This window comes from Tasmannia lanceolata, unplaced genomic scaffold, assembly GCF_043159265.1.
Source record: "Tasmannia lanceolata isolate RefF3 unplaced genomic scaffold, GAP_Taslan_0.1 ptg000002l, whole genome shotgun sequence".
NCBI classification, from domain to species: domain Eukaryota; kingdom Viridiplantae; phylum Streptophyta; class Magnoliopsida; order Canellales; family Winteraceae; genus Tasmannia; species Tasmannia lanceolata.
This window is the reverse complement of record NW_027518679.1, coordinates 26534683-26543465: the sequence shown is the minus strand read 5'-3', so window position 1 is coordinate 26543465 and position 8783 is coordinate 26534683.

Below are 8783 nucleotides of genomic sequence, written 5' to 3'. Positions count from 1 at the left end.
GAACCCAAAAAAAAAAATAACACACCCTCCACATTTGCCACAATAACTAAGCCATTGCCATAGTTTTCTATGGTCATAGAGCCTTAATTGGTGGGGCCTACTTCCGCCATTTTTTGGAGGAAGAGTGAACGTCCACAAGATACCCCTGGCGTTGAATGAGACATGTAATAAACAAAGGGATGCCCGCCCAAGAGACTAAAATCTTAAATAAAACTTTTAAAAAAGAAATTTTGTGTTTTACAACGAGGCATATAGGGGCATGTGTGTGAGATACTATGAGTTGACCTCATCCCAAGAAGAGATACTATGTGTAGGATAAAGGACTACAAAAACCAATGATTTATATCTCGAAACTGGGCTTGATCAACGCTTGTTTGATCGGGTGCCCAGGATTATCCGATCGAGGTGGTCTCAACGGCATTTGGCCTGCTCGGAGTTAGGGGTCTGATCATAAAAACAAGCTAGAATTAGTGTCCTAGGATGGAAAGTAATAGTACTTTCTTGTAGCCTTTTTCCATTAACAAAGCTAACCTTTTTCATTGCTTTTTCTTTGACAACTTTAATAATTTATTAACACAATAAGAACAGATGAACCTGTCATCATTTCTTCATAACGATTTGACAGTGACAAAGCCCTAACACCCAGTTTGAGAGTCACAGTTGTAAAAAGGATTTTCACAGCATTCTGGAAGGTACAACTCCAAATTTATGATATAAGTTGGGCAAATCATAGAGCAAATCATAGACAAGTCAAAGAGGTTATCTTCCAGGGTATATTGTGATTAATTAATGATGGGGTCCGGACTCAGCACTGAGGGAATCCGGACTCAGCACTGAGGGGTCCGAACTCAGCATCCAATTAGCTGCTGGCACGTGGCCCTCACAAGGACCGTTGGAAGGCCAACACCTGTCTCCACTAGGTGTGGCACCTGGACCAATCAGGGACCTCTACCTGCCCTCCTTAGGTATGAGACCTGGTCCATACAGAGGCCACCACCTGTCTTGGACAGGTAGCTCAGAACTACCACCTGTCCTAGACAGGTGGCTCAGAATCACTATAAATAGCCTTCACTTGTACTAAGGTGAGGGTCCTGAAAATCTGAGAACCAAAACTCTAAGCTTTTGCTCTGACATTGCTCTGCACTCCTGCTCATACTGACTTGAGTGTCGAAGCGCCCGTCCGGAGTATCACTCCGGGTTGGTCCTCTGACTCTTTTCTTTCTTGTCTGTACTCTTGTGCAGCGCAGGACTCAACCAGTCCCTCAGTCGTGGCTTGTTAGCTCGGACCACCCAGCCCTACCATAACCTGTTACCGATTTTAGGCCTAACAGATTTGGCGCCATCCGTGGGACTACGCAACAAAAAGCTGTTCGAAATCTCACTCAGATAAAAATGGTAGGACAGACCGGCAAGCGAGCACCTCCGACTTCTCGGGCTACTCGGGCTACGGCCCCCCGTGAAGGACGAAGTGAGCGGCTGGCCTCGCAGGTGGAGGTCGGAGCGGCCGTGGAGCGGACTTCGCCCCACTCGGACCGTTCAGACCCTACCCCGACCCCAAGGGAGATGCGGGCCCTTTTTCAAGAAATGACTGCTGTAGTTGCGCAGTTCAGGAATGCGGCCCCCGCACTCCAGCAACACCCAGTCGAGGTTTCTCGACCCGTTCAGAGGGGAGAAAGCTCCCGCAGAGAACGCGCGTCTCCACCCCGGGACCAAACTCGTCACTCCACAAGAAGAGACCACCGCTCGCGGGACAGGAATGTGCGCCCTGAGCCTCGTCAGCATCACCGGTCACGATCTCCCTCCGTGCAGAAACGTGGCAGCAAGAGAGACCCCATGCACGGAGAGGGATCGCGGCACCGGCGAAGGAGTCCCCTCAGCCAATCCGGATCCGCAAGGAGCCCATCAGCCGTAAGGAGTAGACCTGCCCGTCTGGCCGAACAGAGGGATGATCCGATGTTACTGAGAATCCAGAAGATCGATAATAGAATCGAAGAGCTGGCTAGAGATCATGGCCGCCCTGCTTCAAGGATCTTCAGTAGCAATCCCCCTTTCACAGACAGGGTACTCGGTGCGGCAGTCCCCTTGGGCTTCAAGATGCCGCAGATCCCGCAGTACGATGGGACCACCGATCCCGTGGATCACCTGCAGACCTTCAGGACCACGATGCTTCTCCACGGGGCGTCGGACGGGTTCCTTTGCAGGGCACTCCCCACCACATTAACTGGAGCCGCGAGAGACTGGTACTCGCAGCTGAAGCCCAAGTCTGTGGACAATTTCGACGACTTCGGGGACGACCTGGCCCGACATTTCATGAGCAGCAGAAGACCTCGAAAGACAACGGCTTCACTGATGGCCCTGAGGCAGGAAGACGGTGAGGCCTTAAAAGCGTTCGTTGGCCGGTTCAACAGGGAGGCCCTGCAGGTACCCAACCTGGACCCCTCCGCGGCAACGAATGCTCTTCTGGCCGGAGCCCGGTCCACCGACTTCAGAAGAGCAGTCGCTCGACGCAATCCGCAGTCCTTGGCAGATCTGATGACCGGGGCGGAAGAGTACATTTCCGTCGAGGAAACTCTCGCTGCCCTGGATTCCGTCAGCAAGAGAAGACCAGAGGAGAAGAACCCCGCCAAGCAACGTAGGGACGACAGGCCCCAGAGGAAGGAGAGCAGTCCGTCCCGGAAGGAAAGGAGCTCCCCCCGGCCTCGAAAGGAGAGGAGCCCCCCGACGAGGGAGCGCTACACGCCGCTCACCGCATCCAGGGCTCAAATTTTGGCAGCCATTCGGAAAGAAGACTTCATCCGATGGCCGAAGAAGCAGACACCAGAGGCGGGCACGCAAGATATGTCCAGGTATTGCCGGTTCCATAAGAGCCACGGCCACGACACCAATGCCTGCATTCATCTCAAGGAGGAGATCGAGCAGCTGATAAGCAGAGGGTACCTCGGGAGGTACTTAAAAAATAATGACAGCACAAGGGAGCGCCAGGACAACCCGAGGCCCAGAGACAGAAGCCCTCGAGACGCCCAACCCCTGGGCGACCGCATCCAAGCTCCTGCCCCGGCCGTTCTCCCTCCTCAGGTACCGCAACCTCAACCTCAACCTCAACCTCATGGTGTTATTGGTACCATTTCAGGAGGGCCGACCGCGGGAGGAACCTCTTCATCGGCCCGCAGGTCCTATGCCCGGCAGGTCAACGCCGTCCATACCTGCAGCAAGAAGGCCGAACCGGAAAATGAGATATCCTTTTCGGAGGCAGATCTTGACGGTCTGATCCTCCCGCACGATGATGCCCTGGTCGTCACCATGCTAGTGGCGAACTGGGAAATGAAGAAGATCCTGGTCGACAACGGGAGCTCCGCCGACATCCTCTACTATCACGCCTTCGAACAGATGATGATCGGAGCTGACCGTCTGAAGCCGGCCAACTCGGATCTGTTCGGGTTCTCAGGAGAAGTTGTCAAGGTCGAAGGGCAGATTGAGCTTCCAGTTCTCATTGGGGAGCCGCCCCGCCAGTCCTTCGCTATGGTGACCTTCCTGGTGGTTAAGGCCAAGTCAGCCTATAATGCCATTCTAGGACGCCCTGGCCAGAACCTCCTCCGAGCTATTCCCTCCGCTTATCATCAGAAAATGAAGTTCATTACGCCAGGAGGCGTAGGTGAAGTCAGAGGGGATCAGCCTCAATCGAGACAATGCTATGCGGCAGCGCTGAGAGGGAAGAATGCGTCTGAGTCTCTTCCAATCGAGCTGTACGATCTGAGAGACGAAGCGCAGGTCACAGTCAACGAGCCCGCAGAGGATCTCATCTCTATTCAATTGAACAACGATGACGAACAAAGGGTTGTCCAGATCGGCTCTGCCCTGCCAGAGGCCGCGCAGCAGAATCTCGCTCAGTTCCTCAGAGCCAATGCAGATGTCTTTGCCTGGACTCCTTCAGACATGCCCGGCATTGACCCGTCGATTAGCACCCACGAGCTCGGTGTCGATCAAACATGCAAGCCCGTGAAGCAGAAGCGGAGACACTTTGCACCAGAAAGGCGGAGAGCCATCAGAGAAGAGGTGGAGAGGCTTTTGAAGGCCGATTTCATCCGTGAGATCCAGTATCCGGACTGGCTCGCGAATGTGGTGATGGTGAAAAAGTCCAATGGGAAGTGGAGGACCTGTATAGACTTCACAGACCTGAACAAGGCCTGCCCAAAGGACAGCTACCCACTCCCAAAAATAGACCAGCTCATTGACGCTACAGCAGGTCACGAGCTGCTCAGTTTCATGGATGCTTTCTCAGGATACAATCAAATCAGAATGTACGAGTCAGACATCCCGAAGACATCATTCGTTACCGACTAGGGGACTTATTGCTATCGGGTGATGCCTTTCGGACTGAAGAATGCAGGAGCCACTTACCAGCGTCTCGTCAACAAGCTGTTCAGAAATCAGATCGGTCGGAACATGGAGGTCTACGTTGATGATATGCTAGTGAAGAGCAGAAGTGCTTCCAACCACGTCTCCGACCTCGAAGAGGCCTTCCAAGTCTTGAGGGAACACAACATGAAGCTTAATCCGACCAAATGTACGTTTGGCGTCGGAGCAGGCAAATTCCTCTATATCTCTATCATCTATTATAAAAGTGCAAGCAAGCCTACCTTCCCATTCTCCAATCGCAACACCACAATCATCACTCACCTTTGCGTCATATGGGATGAGACTGGCATGATTTCCATTGGGGTCAAACTCCACAATTTTATTGCAATAGTTAAGTTTCCAATACAAATGGCCGCCTATGTAAAATGATTGAGAACCAAAATAAAATCTGTCGTCGAGGATGATGTTTGCTTTAGATAGCTCCCACTTGTTTGTCTCAGAAGAGAATACTAGGAAGTGCATTTGACATCTGCTGATGACATAATCATTATTGCACCTCTTTCATCATATAAGCCACCCTATATGATGGAGATAGTAAAAACAAATTTTGAAGATCTGTTAAATAAGGTTTCTTTTTACTTAGGGTTAGGACTAGGGTTTTTAATTACTAAGCTCCAAGATTCAAATCCATGATTTTTTTATTTTTCTTGCCCAATTAGGGTTTTGCCAACGATTGACAAGTAAGATAACTTCGACCATGTTTGTTTCATATTATCACAACTAATGGTGCGGGCCCAACCGATTATGAGCCGAAAATTATGTTTAATTTTGGGCCGCTTAATTTTGGGCCAATAATTGTTTGGGCCCTCAACATCGGTTTTCACAATCTGAAACGAATCGGGCCTTCTCTTAGTCCAGTATTTTTCAAAAAGTATTGTACCACTACCATAGGATGATCCAAACTGTCCATTTGATAGCCAAAAATTCATTTCTATAAGATGATCTTAGCCCTACGATTTATAGAGGAACTGCATATAATGTAAACCACAATAGATCGGAGGAGAGTTGGGATTATGTTGCGGCCCATTAAATGGACGGTTTGGATCATCTTATGGTGTCTGCCCTATTGGATCATCCTATGGTGTGTGCTGTACAATACATTTTTGAAAAGTACTGTACTTGCTTATACCATGGGATGATTCAATTTCAAACCGTCCATTTGATGCCCCAAAAAATCATTTATGCTGTGGCCCATCAGATGGACGGTTTGGATAATCCTATGGTGTAAGCCGAACAGTAACTTTCACACAAGAATGCTACAAATATGAAAGTACGCACCTCTTTCTCAAAACAGGTCCAAAACTAAGCTTCTATAGCAACTTAACGAGTGCCATTACCTTACAGTTGAAATTTCCAACATTCTCCCTTTCTCCTTTAAATGTTACTATTTTTTTTTCTTACCAAAAATATGAACCAATCCTATTCATTTTTAACTTATGATGATTATGTCCCTAAAATTTTGCCATAATCACATCATTTCCAAGAAAAAAAAGCCTATCAAAAATGTTTTTCTTGCAGTCTAATTAGATTAAGTAATGGCGTTGATTATTTTATATTATAAATCATAATTGGATGATTTTGGTATGTTTTCTTATCGAATCAGGGATTTTGCTATGCTTGATCTGATAATAGGATCTTGATCTAGCCTCTATGAAAACATAACCAAACATGTCATCAGAAAACATGAATACTGAACAAATGAAAGAAAACAACTGTAACTACATCCTTGGTTTGGCTTTTAGGATGTTCTAGGGTCAGGGGATGGTATGAAGTCTTCCGTTAGTACCAAAATCTTATTTAAGAACCTTCTGTTATCTGTCTTTGGTTTTTGCTTTCGCTTACTAAAAAAACTTGTCCACACCCATCACCTTGTCAACAAAAATTCAGGAAATGTGGAGCTAGGGGGCAAGCTACCGGAAGAGGCCTCTCCAGAAGGAGCTCGACTTCTACAAACTCCAGGACCACATGAGGCGCCCCCTCTCCCTTCTAATTACCTCCTTTATGAGTCTCCTACCAACTCGACGATGGGCAGATACTCCAGACTGATGGTCTGAATCGCGGTTCCACCCTAGATAGAGTCCACTAGGGGGCAGGCTACTGGAAGAGGCCTCCGGGTTCATCTCATCCTCACCCTCCATTCCGCTTCCTACTCTACTGTCAACCAAGGTTTTAAATTTCAGTTTCGGAGGTAATGTTGGTCCTATCCGAAAACTAAATTTTAGCCGAAATCCCGAAATTTTGGCCTAAATTCGGTAACGGGCGCTTGAAATGTCGTTTTTTTGGGCAGAAATTTTGGGCTAAATTATGTAAAGGAATAAAATTTAATATTTTATCCAAAATTTCGCCCAAATTTCCGAAAATACCAAAATTTTGACCGAAATTTGGTAAATTTCGGTTTCAGAACGTTTCGGTTTCGGCCCTCACCGAAATCTGAAATTTCGGATTTCGGACGAAATTTAAAACCTTGCTGTCAACCTCCCACACTCCCGTGACTCCACCACCGGACCCCATATCTTCTGGCATCGTCTAGGATAAATGGAAAAAAAATGAATAGGGATAGAAGGAAAGGAAACGAGGGAACTAAAACTTTGAGAAGATGAAAGAAAATCAGAGGTCACCGGAAAAGAAAGAATACGGTGGAGGAAGAGAGAATCGCCGGAAGGAAGTAAGGCACCCTAATGACAGAAATGACGAAAAACGAAGAGGGAAGACCCTTTATATAAGAAACGAAGGGCCCCACGCGGGAAAAGTCTCGTCGATTGGGAAACGGGATCTCCCTCCACGTGGCAGGCAAGGAATGGATAACAGGTTTAGCGCCCATCATAACGGCATCACTTCTGTATCGGGGTGCAACTCGGGTCGGGTTTGATCGAGTTGAGGCCAACCCTAACCCAACCTGAGAGAGCATTCCCTCAACCCTAACCCAACCCAACCCAACCAGGGCCTCGGGTTGAGGATGGTCAACCCTACCAACCCGCCTCTAAATTTCTCAACCCTAATTAACCCAACCCATCTAACCAGAATCAGGTCAGGTGCACCTTGGGCCAAATAGAAAAATACAATAACCCATAGGAAACCAAGATAAAATTAGAGGACGGAGGTCGGGTTTGGGTTGGTTCAGGTTGCCAAGGCCTCAACCCTGACCCAACCCGAAATTAAATCGGGTTGGCTTTTCCCAACCCAACCCAAGGAAATGCCAACCCAACCCGAGCCAAAATCGGATTGAACTCGCCGGGTTCGGGTTGAGCCCGACCCAAGTTGCACCCCTACTTCTGTAACAATTATCATTAATGCTAGGAAGTGCAGTTTTGGTTTTAGAAAGACGTAACTTTCCATCTTCCCGTTCCGGCGACGCTTTGGTTTCCTGGCAAGACGACGAAGCTTGGCATAGGCATTAGGCATGAGAAAAATACGACTTTAAGACGCTATTAGATCAAAAATGTAGTAAAAAAGTCAAATAAATGGAAACACAAATGAATGGATTTAAAATTTTGTTATTTACAAAATATAGAGGGGTAAAGTTTGAAAGTTGGCCAAAAAAACGTGTTTAATATGTTTAAAATAGGTTTTAAATGATTTCCTCAAAAAATTAAAAGTTTTAAACAGGGTAAAAATTTTAAACCATTTTTTTTTGTTGCTTAAAACGGTATTTTGCAAACTATGCTACCTAGGGATTTGCTTGGGTCCATCGCAAAATGCATTTCGGGGAACGTCGAGATTTGTTAGGGTCCATCAGAAATGGGATTTTGCGAAACTTCTGTTGCATGAGAGAGCAGCCACATGAGCTCACTTTCCAACAGATTTTGTCATTATTCATAAGGTGGCTGAGCTCTCTCATGCAACAGACGTGCTGCGAAATGCCTTTTGCGATGGACCCTAGCAAATCCCATGCTACCTGTAAGCTACCTACCAACACATGTAAAATTTTGGCAGATTGTCAGTCTATGAACGCATTTCATTGTTGTTGTCCTGATAATTTTTTTGGTAGGTAAGCTGGATGGAACCTTCGACCTCAAGGTTGAGATACAGTCTCAACCACTGAGCTACAGGCCCAACCTCTTGTTATACCGGTATGATTGGCCAATCTAGATCCTTGACTCCAACCAGATGTATCCATGTATGTAATCATTGTCATGGATATATAATCTCCATTTAGTACGGGATATAGACCAATAATGACGCATGGTGGTAGCCCCTTAGTTTAAATAACGAAAAGAAAGAGTAAATTAGTTATTTTATTAGATACAGAACTGTATATATAAGGAAATGTTATCAGCACTACTGTATTTTGATGAGGGCACTCCTCACTTTATTAAAAGTACGGTATGGCCTGCACCATAGGATGATCCAAACTGTCCATTAGATGG